General features: G+C 51.3%; 1 protein-coding gene across 4 annotated transcripts in view; it reads right to left on the reverse strand.

The window, feature by feature from the left end:
* TP63 (tumor protein p63) overlaps positions 1–19158 on the reverse strand; it is a 266840-nt gene that overhangs the window by 82224 nt on the left and 165458 nt on the right. The gene's annotated exons all lie outside the window — the stretch shown is intronic.

Consider the following 19158-nt stretch of genomic DNA (forward strand, 5'->3'; position numbering starts at 1 on the left):
TTCCACGGCCAATGGGCAGACCCTAATCGAAAGGTTGGCTGGAGGAGCAGCGCTTCACTGCCCTCCAAGGCACTCCCCTGCCTTTAGTTTTCAGAGTGATGGTAACCCAGTTCAGGAGATTAGCATCTGAGTGAGTAATGGCCCAGAAGCCGAAGTAACAAAGCCTGCTGGATGGCTTCTCAGAGGCGGATGATAAAGGCTATCTCTGAACTGCCAGGAGGGTCTCCTTTGGTCTCATCTACTAAACTATACAGCGCTAAGTGGTATAGAAGATTGACACAGCAGACAAGCGTAGGCTCTGGCCCTGTCTGAGTGGGTGAAGTACTGAAGGACAATTTGCCTCCCGTCAGCAATGTCTATGGGAGCTGGGAGGTCACTGTGCACCTGTACACGAATGCTACAAGAAACGGGGGCGTCATACTTGTGCTACTGTTACATAGTACATCAAATCGCCAACGATCACGCCATAAGCTCCGTTTACCTGGCCCCAGGAACAAGCTGCCAGCGCCATCCAGCCTAACAATGTACAGGACAAGCCCAAGTCCTCGCTGGGGCCTCCACCGCCCAATGTGGGCTCAGTTTTGGCTTCCGCCTCACTGCTGCTGCTGGCAGGTGGGTCCATGCATTCAGCACCTATTCGGAAAGAACTGCCTGAGGCAGTCTGGCAGCAGCAAAAGTGTGGGCAAAATGATCAATACCACTGAGAGGCCTGCAATGGACAGGGGAGTAATCATACTGCAAGAGCAAAGACGCGCCCAGTCCACATTCAGTAGCTTAACAAACGTCATGGGGGGCCCCTGACCAGTTTACTGTACTGAGGGGGCCCCAGGGTCTTGCCCCCCCCCCCCCCCCCCCGGCACTGTGGGTGCTGCGGGGACTATTGTTACACCAGCACCACATTTCATCAACGCATAGATGCACATGTGAAACAGGTAGGTTTGTATATCCCTTGGCAATCGCTCAGGGTAGCAACCCATACACACCTCAATTTGGTCCCAGCCGTACGCAAATGAGTCTTCACCCTGCTGCTCATGAAAACAGTCCAGCCTGAACTGCCAGGCCAGGTCCTCTCTGCATGGGAACACAAGCAGCCCAGGACCAGTTCCGCCCTAGTAATGGGCTCATCAGCCAGGTATAGCTTGGTTCCAGTGAAACAGTGAGAGTGGGTCTCACATCAGGGCATACCCCTGCCACTAGGGCAGTACATGAAACACTCAAAAGGTGATGGGAGGAATGCTTGCAATGTCTAACCCCTGGCAGTCACTCTGGGCCACATCCCAAGCCATCATTCTTTTGCTCAACATGACACCTCAGTTTGGACTCCGTCATATGTAAATCAGACTTGCGAAGTGGGCAGAAGCAGAAGACAAAGCTCTCCCAAAAAGCAAGGAGGACAGTGGGCAAGTGTTCGCCTAGGTTGGCATCATGCGGGCATGAAGACGGGTGTGGATGACCTGGAATTGCATGAAAGGGAGGCAGCAGGGGAGAAGTAATCTAGATCACCAGTAGTGTCTCGTGAGGCCCAGGCTGAACCTTTACTCCCTGGTTGCATGGGCCACTATAGAAGTGCTACAGACTTCAATGCAGTGATCTGTACACATACGTAAACACAGGTCTACGCTGACTTCCTATGGGGACTGCTCCTGAACAGACTGCCGAGCACTGCATCACACCAAGGACCACTGATGCACACCATGGCGACTGGGAATTAATGCGCTCTGTGTTTCAGTTACGGTTTGGTCTGTACCAGAAGGCTTTGAGGAGACCAACAGCTACTTCACGCCTATCTGTGGAGGGGACTGGAAAACCCCATGGCTTCACTGTTACATCTCAATAAGCATCCCCACAGGAAGGCTTAAATAACACCGAGGAGCCCTGGCAATGGTCAATATGTAGAAGAATAGGTCCATAAAGGTTTGTGCATCACTCACCTGAGTAAGTGACGCATGAGGAACCAGTGCACGGCATGTGCCCCATCTGCTAGAGCGCAGCTTGTGCAGCATTCGTACAAGTTGTGGAACTACCAGTACAGAGTGTGTGGCAATTCTTAGTGTGTGCATTATTCATCAAAGCTTACGGCTGTGAATCATCTGCCACAGAGTGCGAGTTCAGCATGAAACAGATAGAAAATCTGCGAGCGCGGTTTGTTCCAGGGTGCAGGTTCTGCAATACAGGACAGTCCCAAGCATGTGTATCCTATGTCACTGAGCACTGCTCATCAAAGTGTGCAGGCCATGAAACAGTCACCGTAGAGTGCAAGGCGTGTGACCCAGTCACCGTAGAGTGCAAGGCGTGTGACCCAGTCGCCGTAGAGTGCAAGGCGTGTGACCCAGTCGCCGCAGAGTGCGAGGCGTGTGACCCAGTCGCCGCAGAGTGCGAGGCGTGTGACCCAGTCGCCGCAGAGTGCGAGGCGTGTGACCCAGTCGCCGCAGAGTGCGAGGCGTGTGACCCAGTCGCCGCAGAGTGCGAGGCGTGTGACCCAGTCGCCGCAGAGTGCGAGGCGTGTGACCCAGTCGCCGCAGAGTGCGAGGCGTGTGACCCAGTCGCCGCAGAGTGCGAGGCGTGTGACCCAGTCGCCGCAGAGTGCGAGGCGTGTGACCCAGTCGCCGCAGAGTGCGAGGCGTGTGACCCAGTCGCCGCAGAGTGCGAGGCGTGTGACCCAGTCGCCGCAGAGTGCGAGGCGTGTGACCCAGTCACCGCAGAGTGCGAGGCGTGTGACCCAGTCACCGCAGAGTGCGAGGCGTGTGACCCAGTCACCGCAGAGTGCGAGGCGTGTGACCCAGTCACCGCAGAGTGCGAGGCGTGTGACCCAGTCACCGCAGAGTGCGAAGCGTGTGACCCAGTCACCGCAGAGTGCGAAGCGTGTGACCCAGTCACCGCAGAGTGCAAAGCGTGTGACCCAGTCACCGCAGAGTGCAAAGTTTGTGACCCAGTCACCGCAGAGTGCAAAGTTTGTGACCCAGTCACCGCAGAGTGCAAAGTTTGTGACCCAGTCACCGCAGAGTGCAAAGCGTGTGACCCAGTCACCGCAGAGTGCAAAGCGTGTGACCCAGTCACCTCAAGGTGCAAGTCACTGCAGAGTGCAAGGTGTGTGACCCAGTCATCGCAGAGTGCAAGGCATGTGACCCAGTCACCGTAGAGTGCAAGGCGTGTGACCCAGTCACTGTAGAGTGCAAGGCGTGTGACTGAGTGCAAGGTGGGTGACCCAGTCACCGCAGAGTACAAGGCGTGTGACCCAGTCACCTCAAGGTGCAAGTTACTGCAGAGTGCAAGGTGTGTGACCCAGTCACCGCAGAGTGCAAGGCGTGACCCAGTCACCGTAGAGTACAAGGCGTGTGACCGAGTGCAAGGCATGTGACCGAGTGCAAGGCATGTGAGCGAGTCACCGCCGAGTGCGAGGCGTGTGACCCAGTCACCGCAGAGTGCAAAGCGTGTGACCCAGTCACCGCAGAGTGCAAAGCGTGTGACCCAGTCACTGCAGAGTGCAAAGCGTGTGACCCAGTCACTGCAGAGTGCAAAGCGTGTGACCCAGTCACTGCAGAGTGCAAAGCGTGTGACCCATTCACCTCAAGGTTCAAGTCACTGCAGAGTGCAAGGCATGTGACCCAGTCACCGTAGAGTGCAAGACGTGTGACTGAGTGCAAGGTGGGTGACCCAGTCACCGCAGAGTGCAAGGCGTGTGACCCAGTCACCTCAAGGTGCAAGTTACTGCAGAGTGCAAGGTGTGTGACCCAGTCACCGTAGAGTGCAAGGCGTGTGACTGAGTGCAAGGTGTGTGACCCAGTCACCGTAGAGTGCAAGGCGTGTGACTGAGTGCAAGGTGTGTGACCCAGTCACCGTAGAGTGCAAGGTGTGTGACCCAGTCACCGCAGAGTGCAAGGCGTGTGACCCAGTCACCTCAAGGTGCAAGTCACTGCAGAGTGCGAGGCGTGTGACCCAGTCACCGCAGAGTACGAGGCGTGTGACCGAGTGCAAGGCGTGGGACCCAGTCACCGGACCCAGTCACCGCAGAGTGCAAGGCGTGGGACCCAGTCACCGCAGAGTGCAAGGCGTGGGACCCAGTCACCGCAGAGTGCAAGGCGTGGGACCCAGTCACCGCAGAGTGCAAGGCGTGGGATCCAGTCACTGCAGTGTGCAGGCCAAGAATCAGTAACTGCAGAGTGCAAGGCGTGTGACCCAGGCACTGCAGAGTGCAAGGTGTGTGACCCAGGCACCGCAGTGTGCAGGCCAAGAGTCAGTAACTGCAGAGTACATGGCGTGTGACCCAGGCAACGCAGAGTGCAAGGCGTGGGACCCAGGCACTGCAGAGTGCAAGGCGGGGGACCCAGGCACCGCAGAGTGCAAGGCGGGGGACCCAGGCACCGCAGAGTGCAAGGCGGGGGACCCAGGCACCGCAGAGTGCAAGGCGGGGGACCCAGGCACCGCAGAGTGCAAGGCGGGGGACCCAGGCACCGCAGAGTGCAAGGCGGGGGACCCAGGCACCGCAGAGTGCAAGGCGTGGGACCCAGGCACCGCAGAGTGCAAGGCGTGGGACCCAGGCACCGCAGAGTGCAAGGCGTGGGACCCAGGCACCGCAGAGTGCAGGCGGCAAATCAGTCACTTCAGAGTGCCGGCCGCAGGTCAGTTACCGCAGAGTGCAGGCTGCAGATCAGTCACCAAAGTGTGCAGGCCGCGAATCAGTCACTGCAATGTGCAGTTCACGAATCTGTCACTGCGGTGTGCAAACCATGAATCAGACTCCGCAACATGAGATAGCAAGCGTGAAATGTGTGCACTATTTGTCAGTGCGTGCAGGTTTTCCATAAAAGAGTGAGCACGGAGCGAGTACGCTATTCGTCATTCTCAGTGTACACGTTGTGCACCACACAGCCAGGGCCATGTGTGCTGTTTGTCAGTGTCAGCATCAATTGTGGCGGTGTGCAGGCTGTACATTAATCAGACAGTGCAGATTAAGTGCATCATTCAACAGGGTGCTTGTTCCATGTGTTGATTGGCAAGAAATAGCTAAGTTTGAGGAACCCCAACGAGTTTTAGGTGGTGCGTACTAGACCTTTGGTAAAACCACAGCACTTCTAATTCCCAGACTCCCCCAAGCAGAGCTGAGGAGGTTCCTGCTGGCTGAAGTCACCTGCTATCCATGCGTCTCCCCAACTGAAGACCTGTCCATGCAGCACCGTGACCCCATATCCAAGGGATCCTTGTGCAGGAGTCACATCTTACACCATGGCACTGCCCCCCTGGAAAGCGCCAGTGTCTTCTCATGCCATCCTGTGCTGAGGACACTGGCTAGGAATCCGAGCCAATGCTGGGCCCTGATCCTGCCTCAATATCTAGACCAGGGCCGACCCCTGCAGCCTACCACGGAGGCCCCACCTGGTGTCTCCACCCATGAATCTCCCGCTGAAGGCCCAGGTGGCAGACAGATGACAGGGCTCGCACCCGGGCACGTTAAGGCCTTTATGGCAGGGCCAGAAGGTTGTGCATCACTCAAGAGTCAGTAAGTGCAGTGCACCCCAGGCCCTCCTGCTATCAAGGCACGGAGGGGGGCTCTAGACACGCTTCCTGACAAAGGGGCAATTAGAGGGGAGAATGCCTGCTCCCAGGCTCACATACCTGGCCACAGGTAACCAGACACGCCATCCCCAGAGAGCAGAGCAAGGCTGGCAGGCAGCGAACTTTACACCGGGACTAACACTGAGGAGGGGGCCAGGGGCACACATGCCGCGGCCTGAGAGCACCGGTGAAACCAGAGGACTGACAGCAAGATTCACCCAACACCACTGAGGTTTACATTCACAAATACAAACTATATTCCATCGCAAGTACAAAAAACAAATAAATCAAAGCCCAGAAACATGCATGTTGTTGTGTGTGCATCCGCCCCACTTTCCCAGCTCAATAGAAGGATGTACATATCCGTAAGCACAGACATGTCACATACCAAGGGCAGTACGTGTTCAACACACGCACACTCGTTCACGTGTGAAATGCAAACTAGCACACTCTGAAGGACGCCGAGAAACGTAATACTTCGTATTACACAGACAAGGATAAATCAACATCCGCCAACAAGTTTACAAGTGCCACAAATCAAAGTACAGCTCTTTAACAGGGAACCTACTCAGCACGGGTCGCACTTACTCCTCAGTGCTAGGAATTTACAGGAAGGTGTAGAGCCCTGGCATTCACGGGACCCGAGGAATTTATCGAAGTTACAGAAATCTGACATTCAGTAGGAACAAAATACGTAAAAGGCCCTTTCATGTCGTGTGTTTTTAAGTTTTTGACACACTGAAATAAATCCACGTTACACGAACAACAAAAAAAGAACAAAAATGTACGTCAAGAGCATCAGCAAAATGCATGACTACAAGCCAATAACAGAATGAGGAGTACTCGAGGGGCAAACACGGAGAGAAGCCACAGGGCTGGGGGGAGAGCGTGGGCGATCTGAATCTAAGGACTGAAGAAAAACCCACAGATGATGGACGGACTGCGGAACCAATCAAACACTCGCCCCAGTCACAGATCTGGGTCTAATCCATCGTTCTGTTGCCCACCCCAGGGTAGACTCCGCCATATGCAACTCGGTCTTGAATCGGACGATGGCGAGCGCAGAGCACTGATTGTACGTACTACACCTGGAGTAATAATGCTCTACCGCAGTTAACTTTAGAGTGCTGCGACGTAAGAACTGTTTACAGACATCATTGGTGTCCCACAAACGACTGCCTGGCGGTGACATGATCGTCCTTTTCGTACATTCTCCAGAAAGGGATTATTTTATGTACACATATCCCTGTGAAAGAGAGCCTTCGTTTTTCCGTTATGTCCTTACAAACAGCCTCCTAGCCCTGTGACTCACTCGCATGCACCGGGTGGTGTAAGGGATACGCACGGGGCGCCTAGATGTCCGCAGGTATGTAGGTGTGCACGCCGCCCTAAGTGTCCATGCGTTCTGAGGGGCTGTGTGTAAGCACGACGTAAGAGCCAAACCTACTGGCTTTAACAATGACTGTTTTACTGGTTACGCAACGACCACTGGGAGAAGCTGCCCTTGTACGCATCTGCTCTCCGAGCACCGACGCCCTCCCTCGGGATGTACCCCACTTCCTCCGGTACCCCCATCCTCCAAGAAGCCTGGCGTAGGACGCGGAGGTGGGTGATGGCATCAGGTAACCTCCTCGCTGCCACGTCCGGCTTGGCGATGCCCACTGGGTTCATGGGAGGTTACTGGAAACGGAGTATACCATCTCCCAAGAACTACACAAAAAAGAATTTGTAGTTGGAATTTCAACTAACTGTAGTGGAAAGGTGTGTCACGCAGGTCTGTGGTGACGATTTTAGGGGATTTGGTTTTAAAAGAAAGGTACTCTGCCTTTTGTTTTTTCAAGGCGCGAGACAACGATGATAGATTGGCGCAGACGAAATAAGCTACAGGAAAGCGCTTCTTGGCACCACAATAAACCACCACCAAGTAAACTTCTTACAGACGTTTTCTAAGGTGGTCTCTACAGCCCACAACAGTCCTTGCCCACATTATCTGTATCCATTACTTGCTGATAACAAAGGTGGCTGTCAGCGCCAGATGCAGTCTGGGTCGAGAAACAAGGGCCCCCACTCTTCAACGGATGCTTTTTGCATTGAAAAATAGCAATTCTACAAAAATGCGCATTTGATCCATTCAGGAAAATTACTTTTCATTCTAAAAATATGCTGTGTCCGGTCAAACTGCGGACGTCCCCACACAAAGTGTGTTTGTGGCCCGGGAGGGGGCTTAAATGTGAGGACGGGCCCTTTAAGAGCCCCGATTCAGCAGCCTGCAGTCAGTCCATCAACAAGCACGTGTGACGTGTTGAGCTCAGTGCTCATGGTTATGTATGGCGCCCCCTCCTGCAAGCTCAGACAAAAGCCTCACACGAACCATCAATCTCCTGGCCCAGGGGACGGTGGTCGAATGAATGCACCACACGGCGGCTCCTGGCTCGTGTGCTTTTTCGTAAAGTTGTAGTTTGCAGCGCCCAGAAAGGCCACGTAGTGCCTTGAAAGCAGAGCATGGCGCTACACACAGTGCAACCACAGAATACAACCGGTTAATTTGCCTTCAAAATCAACTAAACAAAATTCTGTCAAAGACACAACAATCCGGTTAATTCAGCCCGGGCAAGTGAAATGCCTGCGAATGTTCAGCAGGAATACAGATTTTCTATACGTGCTACAAAGTCTATCATCTGCGGCATAAATTGGAGATTTAGAGGAAAAAAAAAACGTTCACAGCACAATCTGATGAAACGTTGTAAGGGCTGCAACACGTCACCACGCATTTGGCAAAAGTTAACTGCACACGTTTCAGTGGTTCACTGCTGTAGTAAAAAAAATAAAAAAATAACACACACACACACACACTTCCAGTTGTGTGAAAAGAAAGCTTGCATATGTTTCATTATCATTGCTTACATCACAGACCGTATTCTCTAATCAAAATATTTGAAGAACGGCATTCAAAATGCATTAAAAAAATACGTTGCCTCTCCCCGAGTCATAAAGTGCATCACGGTGATATACGTAATTACTAAGCATTGGCAAGGTCAATAAGTTGTGGTTTGGGGTATATTATCTTTGCCAATTCCTTTTGGCAGTAGTGCACGGCATAGGGTGCTGTGCAGCATCGTTAAAATTAAATAAAAAAAATAAAAAAAATAAAAAAATCACAACAGCGATTGTGCAATTCCAATGCGGCACACACGTGTCAGAATACATGCTTAGTTAGCGCAATGAAGAGGACGCATACCCTTTATTTTTTTATTTACCATTCCAAGACGGCAGGTACCACTTCGATTGATTAATACAAACAAAAAAAAAACATGAATACGCAAATTAAATAAAAAAATGCCCGTTTAGGAGTACTGGCAAAACGCAAGTAAATATTGATAAAGTTAAACAATGATAACCAAAGGCCTGGCTTTGAGTGCACTGTAAGAGGTTGGTAAGCGGACACTCGGTCTTTTACACCCACACAGATAAGTGCAACACTTCAATGAATGAAAGATGAAATAAAACACTCAGTAACTGAATGACCGCAAAATAATCATTACCATGGAAATCGAAAATGCAATGATATCATTAATGATACAACCAATGAGCAGCCTTAGGATCCTCAGGTGTAATAGGCACGTGACATCAAAGGGACGTCACTGTGACTCAGGATGTGTAGGGTCTCCCAGAAATCTCCTTTGTTACTAGACTCAAGAAGTTAAACTACCGGTCTGAGGGAGTAGGCACAAGTGATGCAAGCGCCTTACTGAAAGCCAATCTCTCGGTGGGTTGATGATGTACAAACCAATACCACCAGCCACCCACAGATGAATCCTACCTACATGTCACATAAAGGGTTCACCTGTTGTGCGTTCAGAAACCAAAGCCAACGAGTAAGATCTAGGACACCCTACGGAGCCCACCACACTGGTCTCCTCCTCCGGCCAGCGGTGTGGCCAGGGTTGTAGTCTACAAACAAAGCATAACGCTGCAGAGGCCCTGAATGTGAACTGTCGTGTTACGAGCCGAGAGGGAGGTGAACCACACAAGCCAACTCCTGGGTCCCCTCACACTGCCCTAGCGCAACAGGTCCCCTCCACCAGAGATCACCCCTGGTTGCAGGATAAGAAGAAGTCTGAGGACACTCTCTTCAAGCTACCTGAAGTTTGGAGACTTCTGGTAGTGTGTGGTCCACCTGCGCTAACATATTAGTTGCGACCGTCCTCACATTGCCGAAGTGCCCCGGCACCTCTCCACCCGCCAGCAGGTGATCACTCCTGCTGCACAGATGGCAGGGGGTGCGCTCAGTTCACCTCCCAGAGTCCCAGAGCTGCAGCTCGAGGCACTGTACAGTCATTAAGAGAGACACGTTCTCCATGCGTAAACCTCCGCTGCGGCGAGGGTAACTCATCGCAGCCAGTGATGCGTAAACCTCCGCCGCAGCGAGGGTAACTCATCGCAGCCAGTGATGCGCAAACCTCCGCCGCAGCGAGGGTAACTCATGCAGCCAGTGATGCGTAAACCTCCGCCGCAGCGAGGGTAACTCATCGCAGCCAGTGATGCGCAAACCTCCGCCGCAGCGAGGGTAACTCATCGCAGCCAGTGATGCGTAAACCACCGCCGCAGCGAGGGTAACTCATCGCAGCCAGTGATGCGCAAACCTCCGCCGCAGCGAGGGTAACTCATCGCAGCCAGTGATGCGTAAACCTCCGCCGCAGCGAGGGTAACTCATCGCAGCCAGTGATGCGTAAACCTCCGCCGCAGCGAGGGTAACTCATCGCAGCCAGTGATGCGCAAACCTCCGCCGCAGCGAGGGTAACTCATCGCAGCCAGTGATGCGTAAACCTCCGCCGCAGCGAGGGTAACTCATCGCAGCCAGTGATGCGTAAACCTCCGCCGCAGCGAGGGTAACTCATCGCAGCCAGTGATGCGTAAACCACCGCCGCAGCGAGGGTAACTCATCGCAGCCAGTGATGCGCAAACCTCCGCCGCAGCGAGGGTAACTCATCGCAGCCAGTGATGCGCAAACCTCCGCCGCAGCGAGGGTAACTCATCGCAGCCAGTGATGCGCAAACCTCCGCCGCAGCGAGGGTAACTCATCGCAGCCAGTGATGCGCAAACCTCCGCCGCAGCGAGGGTTACCCATCGCAGCCAGTGATGCGCAAACCTCTGCCGCAGCGAGGGTTACCCATCGCAGCCAGTGATGCGCAAACCTCCGCCGCAGCGAGGTGATGCGCAAACCTCCGCCGCAGCGAGGGTTACCCATCGCAGCCAGTGATGCGCAAACCTCCGCCATGGAGCCTGTGATAATCCAGGTCACCGAGGCGGCAACTCTCATGTTCGCTTTAAACCGATGTATTTAAGCGCATTTCTTGGGTGGAGAAAGGAACAGCATGTTGGAAAGTCTAGCAGCGCACACGAAGGAAAACGTGTTTCCAATGCCATGAGGTTTAGGGGGCTTTGTCCAAAAATCTCTCCCCCATGGCAGAAGGGGCTGATGAGAACCATGTCTGTGCGGCTCGCTCCTTCGTCATCAGTGTCAGGCGTCCTTACTCGCTGCTGCTTGTACATAAAGACTGAGATCACCCACGGGATATCAGTAACTACGTCCTGCCTGTGCTGCTTTACGCATCGACTCTTTCGACTTATGGTAACACTGCTGGAATTCCACAAGGTGGGAAAGCCGTGATCTGTGGGTTCCCAAAGGAACAAACACTCCTTTCTACCTCACTAGGATAAAACGTCAGAACCAAACTCTGTTCTCATTTGAGCACCGGATCTGCGAAAAGGTGTTTTCGCTGCAATTAAACTACTCTTAGATGACAAGGACGTTCACCGACACTCCCGCTCTTGCAGATCTTCCCACCGTAGATCCTCCAAAACACACTCTGGCCTTTAAACTACAAAATGCGCTTCCAGAGGCGCTTCAAGCGGGCTCCCCAAATGGCCCAAATCGCTAGTAAATAAGACAAGAGGATCAATGAAATAGGGGTCTTGGAGTCACCCCAAGATCACACAGTGCTGGATGGGATAAGTGCAAAGCTGAATTTTACATTGAATACCACTTTCGAACTATATTGGGTCAGTTTATACTGCCTTCTCCTTTTGGGCTGAAGAAAATGGCGTGTTTGCTGGATATGAGTAAAGAACTACAATTCCAATTTAAAACATGCATTTACAATGCAAAAGGTCGCGCATATTTACAACAAGTTAATTGGCATCTTTTGACAACAGCGCCCACGAGCAAAAAAAAACAAAAAAAACAAAAAAAAACACACAGGAGAAGAAACCGATAAAAGAAGACTTTGCAAAATAAAATAAAGTCAGCTTTAAAAAATAAAACTTTGCAATTTTGTGCCTGCTGGGCACGTTTTTGCCAATCACAAGCTTCCTGTTTGAGGGGCACTGGAAGTGAAAAACAACAAATAGTCCCTCGAGCAGCGGACGTGCACTAATTAAATCCATAAATAAGTGCTTGGTCCCTGCTCCACACAGGGGAACGGAAGTGATGTCAGGCGCGCCTTGATGAATTATGAGGCTGTAAAGAAGAGTGCCACGCAAACCAACAAATGGTGAGCCACAGGCGGGCTCCAAGCCCTTCACTGAACACAACAGCGTCTCACAAGCGAGACGCATGCGCTAGCGCAGGCACTCGCAGGCTCCACCCTAATCAAGCGCTAAAACAAGCCAAGAAATAGAACTCAAACCAAAGATTGCATCTGAGAGTAAATCCTGCCAGTGGAGCAAATAATTAACCGATGACAGACAAAATCTGTGAGGAAGGGATGCGCACTGCACTTCTAATCTGCACCTTCCCAACCCGCTGAGCTATCCTGCCTCTTACTAACTCTCCCTTCTTCATGTCCCAAATACCGGGGATGGTGTAAAAAGTCTGATGTGTTAGAATGTGATGGTTTCTTCACGTCCACATCTACTGCTCAATTATTAGAAAAATGGAAATGAATTGTTTTCAGAAAAACTTCTGGTTTATCCCAGGAGAGGACACACCCTGTTCTCAACAACAACTCTGTGTGCACTCTAGAAAAGACAAAGAAAGCACAGCAAGCGGTGTGTACCCTGCACTGCCGTCTACTGCACAGCTGCGGGTGTATTATGCGACTCGAGGCACTGACCTTCATTCGACTACTTCAGTGGGCAAAGCGAGAACCCACTGGTTTTCATTAGGTGGACATGTTCACTGCCTCTGGGGGAAACTTTGAGGCTGTCACAGGTCCTCACTGAGCACTATCAGAGCCTCAGACACCAGGGCCAAGGCCAGCTTCAGCTCAGGAGTCATGCAGCCTTCCCATCACCTCCACCCGCCATCACTGGGGCACTGCCTTGGCCAGTCTCTGCTGAACGGGTATTTCAGAGGGATGCACCAGCCTCCCACCACAGGGCAGGAAACCCTTCCCAATCCCCAGGACTGTCGATCACCGAGCTGCAGATTGTGGTATAAAGCATCTGGAACTTGGTGGGTGGTGTAAGGCTCTGGACAGCTTGTTTTGGGGTGGGGGGGGGGGGGGGGGGGGGGGGAGCTCAGCAACAGCATATAACTTGTCACCTGAATTCAAACTGAAAGCAAAGATTTCTGGCAACAAGTCAATTTCTCTCCCAGGATGTGGTGTGAGCTCTTTCCCACTGATTAAACTTTAAGAACACTTTATTACACATTAGCTGCGCACAGATAACTTTTGTTTTCGATATTCTAATGCAGGAAGTGCATCCACATCAGTCATCAAGCTCGCTGTAGTGGGGTTGTACTGGGAAAGCAGGTTACCAAAGCCTCCAATCCCACAATGCCATCCAAGCGTGTGGGAAGGGGTGTGAATACAGCACCCTGCCGCTGCTGGGAGTGAGTAATGCTTCTGCTCACACCCTAGATTAGTGGACATGTCATCATCGGCCATTGCTTCACGTCCACACACTCACTGCGTCGAGGCACCTGGGAGTGAGTGTCAGGACCGCCCCCTCCCTCCGGTGAGTGCTGCTTGAGGTTCCTCACACACAACAGGTTGGATTTTACTCCACCCTGAAGAGTGCTTTCTTCCCCGTGACTGAGTGTCAGAAGCGCTCTCCTCCTCGGAGGAAAGTGATGGGGGCGGCCGGAGATGTATCTGGGACACTCACCGAGGAGCGCCAGACAGTTAGCTCTTCACCTCCAAGGCACCGGTGTCAGAAACAAAGTCTGTAACACTTTAGCACTGTGGGGAAACATCGTGCACCAACCCGATCAAACATTCTGGTGCGAGTGTAAACAAGCACTGGCAAAGGCAATAGGTCTGCAGGCGGCTGACTGTTAGTATTTTAGATTGGTCAATGCTTGTTTTCACATGGTATTCGTAAAGCTGTATTTTTGAGGAGCTGCTGCACCCTCGCATTGGCTAAAAGCAATAATATTTTGGGCCTCGCAGAACACTTTGTGAAAGAGGAATATGTCGTCACACAGTGACGTTAGCCAATAGCTGATGTGGGCTGACCCACCACCCCAAGACGTACAGGGCAGTGGTCTGCACCACTCCGCCCCGACCACCCAGTGCAAGCGGCTTCCCCACAGGATCTTTTGCTGTGTTCACTACTACATTTTAAAGATAATTCACCAGAGCAGAGCGCCACGTGTGTCTCATTTCAGGGCTCAGACCAGTGGTAACTGCTTCAATGCGAGCTAAAGCGCCGAGAGGCGAGTTTGGGTCTTTGAGCCGAGACAGCTTGAAAGACGAGCAGAACATCAGGGCTAGAAAACGAATAAAAACACATATAGGGGACAGAAGCAGCTCTCTAATTGGCACTCCGAGAGATGAAAGGCTTTAAATGTGTTTCTTCGACATCTTTCAGCGGGGGAGTTAGTTCTTTCAAAGCTGAGGTTTATTCTCCCGCAGCAACCCACCCACAGCTCTAATCACAGGGGGATTTATTTCTACAGACTTCAGAAGTCTGAGCTGGGACGAGCAGCTCCTACAAGAGACGATTTAGAAGAAAAGGGGAAAAAACAGGAAGCAAAAAAATTCCTTCTTAACAGGTCTGACCCTAGGCCAAGCAGGGTACAGCGAAATAATTATGGTAAATTAAAAATTCTGAAAGTAGCATTGGCATATTATTGGTTATAAAAACTACAAATTCGAAGGAGAAAGTTGGGGTTCGGGCATTCTGTTGGAACACTTGTCACGCTTGTGAAAGATATATACATTATCACACACTCCTGTCTTGAGTGAAAAGATCTAAATTATTCCAGAGTTGAGACCCACCTGCTCTAGGGTCAGAACATGTCCACAGTTCACCACATGAGGTGGATACAACGTTTTAAATCGCACATGGACAGTACCCAATGGTACGTAGGTGCTAAAGGTATTATTACCAGGTGTAGCACAGGACAACCCCCCCCCCACCAAAAAAAAGTGCATGTATGCAAAAACAACTCAGAACCCACCCTGCACGTACACCGTGAGGTGACCATGTAGCATGTCTATGTAAGACGTTAGATGCAATGGAATCACTGTTCACTACAACTAAGGAGCCCACGCTAGAGGTGCTTCTAATCTGCAACGCGCTAATGGTGCTTGTAAATCCTCACACAGCTAGATGTGCTTGTAAATCCTCACACAGCTAGAAGTGCTTGTAAATCCTCACACAGCAAGAGGTGCTTGTAATCTGCACACAGCAAGAGGTGCTTGTAATCTGCACACAGCTAGAAGTGCTTGTAAATCCTCACACAGCAAGAGGTGCTTGTAAATCCTCACACAGCAAGAGGTGCTTGTAATCCGCACACAGCTAGAGGTGCTTGTAAATCCACACACACACCTAGGAGGTTCTTGTAAATCCACACACACACCTAGGAGGTGCTTGTAAATCCACACACACACCTAGAGGTGCTTGTAAATCCACACACACACACCTAGAGGTGCTTGTAATCTGCACACAGCTAGAGGTGCTTGTAATCTGCACCGCACTAAAAGGTGCTTGTAATCCGCACACAGCAAGAGGTGCTTGTAATCCGCACACAGCAAGAGGTGCTTGTAATCCGCACACAGCAAGAGGTGCTTGTAATCCGCACACAGCAAGAGGTGCTTGTAATCCGCACACAGCAAGAGGTGCTTGTAATCCGCACACAGCAAGAGGTGCTTGTAATCCGCACACAGCAAGAGGTGCTTGTAATCCGCACACAGCAAGAGGTGCTTGTAATCCGCACACAGCTAGAGGTGCTTGTAATCCGCACACAGCTAGAAGTGCTTGTAATCCGCACACAGCTAGAAGTGCTTGTAATCCGCACACAGCTAGAGGTGCTTGTAATCCGCACACAGCTAGAGGTGCTTGTAATCCGCACACAGCTAGAGGTGCTTGTAATCTGCACCGCACTAAAAGGTGCTTGTAATCCGCACACAGCAAGAGGTGCTTGTAGTCCACACACAGCAAGAGGTGCTTGTAATCCGCACACAGCAAGAGGTGCTTGTAATCCGCACACAGCAAGAGGTGCTTGTAATCCGCACACAGCAAGAGGTGCTTGTAATCCGCACACAGCTAGAGGTGCTTGTAATGCGCACACAGCTAGAGGTGCTTGTAATGCGCACACAGCTAGAGGTGCTTGTAATCTGCACACAACTAGAGGTGCTTGTAATCTGCACACAGCTAGAGGTGCTTGTAATCTGCACACAGCTAGAGGTGCTTGTAATCTGCAATCTACACCAGAGGTGCTTGTAATCCACACTGCGCTAAAGGTGCTTGTAGTCCGCACACAGCTAAAGGTGCTTGTAGTCCGCACACAGCTAAAGGTGCTTGTAATCCTGACTGTGATAAAGGTGCTTGTAATCTGCACTGCAATAAAGGTGCTTGTAATCCACACACAGCTAAAGGTGCTTGTAATTCACAATGCGCTGAAGGTGCTTGTAATCCGCACACAGCTAGAGGTGCTTTTAATCCAGACTGCAATAAAGGTGCTTTTAATCCAGACTGCAATAAAGGTGCTAGTAATCCGCACACAGCTAGAGGTGCTTGTAATCCAGACTGTGCTAAGGTGCTTGTAATCCGCACACAGCTAGAGGTGCTTGTAATCCAGACTGCGCTAAAGGTGCTTGTAATCCGCACACAGCTAGAGGTGGTTGGAATCCAGCCTGCAATAAAGGTGCTTGTAACCCAGTATCCGCAGAGCGGATGTGCACTCTTAGTGTGAAGACGTATAAAGTAGCTTTATAGCCCACAAAGCACACAATAGAGTATTATGGCTGCTGCCTCCCAAGGAGGGACATTTCTGAAATGCCCACATCTTTCTAGTTCACGTTGAGATAAGGAAGAGTGAGACAAGCTTTGGACAGGTCAAGAAATATCTTAAAAAAGCACATGCTCAACTCGGAGTACATCACATAACTCAAGTGTTTTATCTAATTCAGAGTTCATTCCTTTCTTTAGACGGTGATAACAGCTGGTGCTTCAAAACTGGAGGAGTGATCTGATGACACTTGCTCTAACCCGACAGGGATCTCCACCACCTTGAAACCAGTACCCTTACTACTGGTGGTACCCACCAGATATATCCTCCCTAGCTGGTGGCCAGACACCCAGGCCTAGAAGGCCATGTGATGGAGTCCGGTGGGGGTCAAACATCTACTGGTGCTCCTGGTGGGAATGCCTCTGGGGTTGCTGGCTGTGCATCGGAATATCCTTCTAGAACCTCCTCTGCCCCCACCTCCGACCAGAAGAGCGTGTACTAGGACTCTGCCAGGCACCATGTGGGAACGGTATCAGTGTAACTGACTCTATATAGATGATGTACCCCCCTGGAACCTCCTCTGCCCACACCTCCGACCAGAAGAGCATGTACCAGGATTCTGACCGGTACTGAACACCCACAGGTGCCGTGTGGGAATGGTACCGGTGTAACTGACTCTATATAGATGATGTACCCCCCTGGAACCTCTTCTGCCCACATCAGCGACCAGAAGAGCACGTACTAGGATTCTGCCAGGCACCGTGTGGGAATGTTACCGGTGTAACTGACTCTATATAGATGATGTACCCCACTGGAACCTCTTCTGCCCACACCTCCGACCAGAAGAGCACGTACTAGGATTCTGCCAGGTACTGAACACCCACAGGTGCTCATTATAAGAATGAGTGGATTGGGGCTGGATGGTTCCGCGTACTAGGTGTATCATTCTGGGACCTCCTCTGCCACAACTCAGACCGCGCCCTAGGATTCTGGAGGTGCAGCGTGGGAATGGTTCTGTGGAACTTGGCACCACAATACAATGAGTACCCCTCGGGATCCTCCAAGAAAGCCAAAGAACAGAGATTTCTCTTACAGAACACGCACTGAGCTAGCATTGCTTATTCCTTTACACTTCCAACATGGAGGGCACTCACTGGACACGCTATTACAAACTTGGGGGCAGCTTTTCTTTCAGTCGGTTGGATTTATTTGGACACGACACCCACCGACAGCGCGATGATACTAGTTCAGAATGGTACTTGGGCTGCTAGGACCAGCCAAATGACAGTTACCAGAAAGAAGTCCAAAGAGACTTTTTTTATAGAAAAGGTTCGTGGGACAGGAGCCTGTTCTCTGTCGTGGCCTAACTGTGATATGGACTACAGCGAGGCGCCTAAAGTGGGGTTTAGTAATGGAAGAGGCGCAGGAGCGTACAGTCCAAATATTACCGAAAAGTGCCCCATGCCTACCACCAGCTAAACAAACCGTCCACGTCCCACTCGAAAAGAGTCCTTTGAAGAGACTCCAAGAGTACTGGGGGTGTCTACTTAAGTAGTGTGTGCCTTCCCCGGGGCACAGTCTGACTCGGCCGCAACGACTGATCCAGAGTTTTCTTGGCTTGGGAAACAAAGCAACCAACTGCATAGAAATGGAAGCCTCCGCGAGACACTGTCAGAGAAGGGAACTAGGAGAAGAAAAATAAGCCCTTTAAAGGCCGCTTCCCCCTAATTAAATGTTAATTTAAAGAACAATATTGAATACAAATTCCAGGCCATGCCATCAAACGGCGGACCGAGTACTGGTGCAACGGAAAATGATGGGGTCCCCCATGTAATGTAATTAGAGGCCATGAAGACTCCCATGTCTCACAGATATTCACTGACCTTGGCCTGAAAGGCACCCCCTCCCCGGGCTGCAGGAGCCTGTGTTACGCCCCTACGCAAGAGCCAACCCCTGGCACGAGTAGACTTCTAAGATCTGTGATTGGTATTGGGTTAGTCCCCAAAGTTTAGGGGGGAAGGCCCAACATGTTATTTCACTGACATCATTTGAACAGATGTCAGTAACACCAAGTCTTCAGCACACCCTCCTGCTCAGGGCAGGTTGGTGCCAGGCAGGCACCTCCATAATGCTGCCCCAGTCCATCTGGTAGTAATGTGCTTCTCACACACTGTCGCCTTTGCTGAGCCGTGTACGTCTGTCCTACACTATCATTTATGTCTGTGCAGTTGTGTACTTTCCTTCTCATACATTTTTGCTTGCGTCCAGTTGTGTACTTTCTTTCTCACACATTATCGCTTGCGTCCAGATGTCTACTTCACTTCTCATACATTATCGCTTGTGTCCAGTTGTGTACTTTCTTTCTCGCACATTATCGCTTGCGTCCAGTTGTCAACTTCACTTCTCTTACATTTTCGCTTGCG

This window comes from Pleurodeles waltl, chromosome 11, assembly GCF_031143425.1.
Source record: "Pleurodeles waltl isolate 20211129_DDA chromosome 11, aPleWal1.hap1.20221129, whole genome shotgun sequence".
In the NCBI taxonomy this organism is placed as follows: domain Eukaryota; kingdom Metazoa; phylum Chordata; class Amphibia; order Caudata; family Salamandridae; genus Pleurodeles; species Pleurodeles waltl.